The sequence below is a fragment of the Otolemur garnettii genome, unplaced genomic scaffold (genome assembly GCF_000181295.1).
Source record: "Otolemur garnettii isolate 467f Iridium unplaced genomic scaffold, OtoGar3 scaffold00046, whole genome shotgun sequence".
Lineage (NCBI taxonomy): Eukaryota > Metazoa > Chordata > Mammalia > Primates > Galagidae > Otolemur > Otolemur garnettii.
In genome coordinates, this window is record NW_003852441.1 from 12,998,815 (window position 1) to 13,002,306 (window position 3,492).

The window sequence follows — 3,492 nt, forward strand, 5'->3', positions numbered from 1 at the left end:
AAAAAAAAAAAATACTCCAAGTTCAATAAAAATATATTTCTATTTGGATTGCTCTTTTTGGCCGGGGCTGGGTTTGAACCCGCCACCTCCAGTATAGGGGGCCGGTGCCCCACTCCTTTGAGCCACAGGCGCAGGCCTCTTTCCCTATTCTTGAGCCAAGCTAGCCTTCTCTCTATGCTCTAGCAACGACCTTTGCACATGCTGCTGATTCTGCTGGAGAAACTGTCCTCTGAGTCTACATAAATGACACCATTTTGCCATCCAAAAAAAAAAAGGGCCTTTTTTTTTTTTTTTGACAAGCAGTCACCCTGGGTAGAGTGCTGTGGCATCACAGCTCACAGCAACCTCCAACTCCTGGGCTTAAGCAATTCTCTTACCTCAGACTCCCAAGTAGCTGGGACTACAGGTGCCTGCCACAATGCCCAGCTAATTTTTGGTTGTAGTTGTCATTGTTGTTTGGCTGGCCTGGGCTGGATTCGAACCCTCCAGCTCTGGTGTATGTGGCTGGCGCCTTAGCCACTTGAGCTACACGTGCCACACCAGAAAGGGCTTCTTTTTAAGCAATCCCCACTCCAACCCCCATTAGCTTCCATCACATTACCCTGCTTATTTTTTTATACTCATTAAAGAAATGTATTTACTTTCTTATTTATTGACTATCTCTTCTTTCTAAAACACAAACTCCATAATAGGGCTCTTTCCTCCTTCAATTTTATTCCCATCACCTAAACAATGTCTAGCACATAGAAGTTACCTGAATAACTTAAATGAATGCATTTCGAATGAAAGAAAATGTCTATTTTTAATTTTGATAGGAACTGGCAAAATGCCCTTAGAAAAATTACATCAATATACACCTCTGCCACCCATGTGGGAGAGGCCTCTATATCTTACACACCACCTCAATTCTAATTTTATGTTTTAAAACTTTGTCAATGTGAATAATAAAAAAGTCTCTTTATTTCAACTTGTTTTGCCTGATCATTAGTGATGTTCATGTGTTTAGTAGACGTTTCTGTTTCTTCTTTATTATTTTTTCATGCCCTTTACCCATTGTCTTATTTGACTGTCTGCCTTTATCTTATTAATTTGTATGAACTCTCTGTAAATATTGGAAATTTTTTTTAATTGAGACAAAATCTCACTTTGTCACCCTTGGTCCAGAGCCATGGCATCAAGGTTCACAGCAACCTCAAACTCTTTGGGCTCAAGAGATTGTCTTGCCTTAGCCTCCCTAGTAGCTGGGACTACAGGTGCCCACCACAATGCCCAGCTATGTTTTTTTGGTTTAGTAGGCCCAGGCCAGCTAAACCCACCAGCCCCAGAGCATGTGGCCAGCACCCTAACCACTGAGCTACAGGCACCCACCCTGGAAATTATTCATGTCTATTATATGTGTTGCAAGAGGTTTCTACCAAATTGTCTTTTTTGTTCTGTTTTGTTTTGTTTGTCTTTTATTTGTTTTGAGACAAAGTCTCACTTTGTTGTCCTCAGTAGAATGCAGTGGCATCATTGCTCATAGCAACCTCCAACTCTTGGGCTCAAGCAATTCTCTTGCCTTAGCCTCCAGAGGGGACTACAGGTGCTGGCCACAGTGCCTGGCTATTCTTAGAGATGAGGTCTTACTCCAACTCAGGCTGGTCTCGAACCTGTGAGCTCAGGCAATCCATCTGCCTCAGTCTCCCAGAATGCTAGGATTACAGGTGTGAGCCACAGTATCTAGCCTTGTTTTTGTTTTTTTGAGACAACTCTTACTCTGTTGCCAGGCTAGAGTGCCTTGGCATCAGCCTAGCTCACAGCAATCTCAAGGCGGTGCCTGTGGCTCAGTGAGGAGGGCGCCAGCCCCAGATACTGAGGGTGGCGGGTTCAAACCTGGCCCCGGCCAAATTGCAACAGGAAAAATAGCCAGGCATTGTGGCGGGTGCCTGTAGTCCCAGCTACTTGAGAGGCTGAGGCAAGAGAATCGCCTAAGCCCAGGAGCTGGAGGTTACTGTGAGCTGTGATGCTACAGCACTCTACCAAGGGCAGTAAGGTGAGACTCTGTCTGTAAAAAAAAAGCCGGTCACAGCAATCTCAAACTCCTGAGTTCAAGCAATCCTTCTTCCTTGGCCTCCCAAGTAGCTCCCACCACAACACTCAGCTAGTTTTTCTATTTTTAGTAGAAACAGGGGTCTCATTCTTGCTCAGGCTGGTCTCAAACTCCTGAGCTCAAGTGATCCTCCCACCTCAGCCTCCCAGAATGCGAGGATTACAGGTGTGAGTTACCACAGCCAGCCTGTGCCTCCATTTCTTTACCTGTAAAATGGGATAACTATACATGTAGAAGCTTAACTTGGAGAATAGTAAGGATTAAATGAGTTGATGTTTGTAAAGTGCTTTGACCAATGTTTGGTACATAGTAAATACTGTAAAGTGTTAGCTATTATTGTAGTCCTGGTGTTTGATATCGGGAGGCCTTCCTCATTCCTCAGAATTATAAAAACAAAATTCATATTTTCTCCTAATACTTTAATAGTTTTATTCTGTGTATTTAGATCTTTCATCAGTGTGGAATTTGTTTAAGGTGTAAGATTGAGATCTAGGGCAGTGCCTGTGGCTCAAAGGAGTAAGGGGCTGGCCCCATATGCTGGAGGGGGTGGGTTCAAACTCAGCCCTAGCCAAAAACTGCAAATAAATAAATAAATAAATAAAAATAATTTAAAAAAAAAGATTGAGATCTAACTCCCCCCTCCCTGGATAGCCAATTGTACCGACCTTATTTAGCAATTATGCCAATCTTTCACCACTGACTTGAAATGCTATCAGTTAGTCTTATGTCTGGACTCTCAATTCTGTCTCATTGCCCTAGTTAGTAGTATTGGAACTTAACACAATTTTAATCATTGAAACAAGTTATTTGATGAGACAAATGCCTGCTTTACTGTGTTTTGTATTTTATTAAATTTTCCTGGCTATACTTGAAAGTTGTTTTTGTGTGTGTGCGTGTTTGCTTTGTTTGGGGTTTTTTGTTTGTTTTGAGACAGAGTCTCACTCTGTTACCCCAGGCTAGAGTGCCATGGTGTCAGTCTAGCTCATGGCAACCTCAAACTTCTGGCTCAAGAGATCCTCTTGCCTCAGCCTCCCAAGCAGCTGGGACTACATGGGCCCAGCACAACACCCAGCTACCCTATTCTCTATTTTTAGAAATGGGGTCTGGTTCTTGCTCAGGCTAGTGTTGAACTCCTGAACTCATGCAATCCACCCACCTCAGCCTCCCAGAATGCTAGGATTACAGGCATGAGCCCCTGTGCCTGGCCTTTTGAAAGTAGATTCTTCTCATTATGTTTAGAATCAAGTAACTACCCACCCAAATCTCATTGTTATTTTGATATGGCATTGAATTTATAGACAAACTTGGAAAGAAATGACCTTGTAATGATGATTTGCCTTTGAAGATATGGTGTATTTCTTTCATTCTTTTTGGTCTGCTTTCTTTTTTTTTTATTTTTTTTT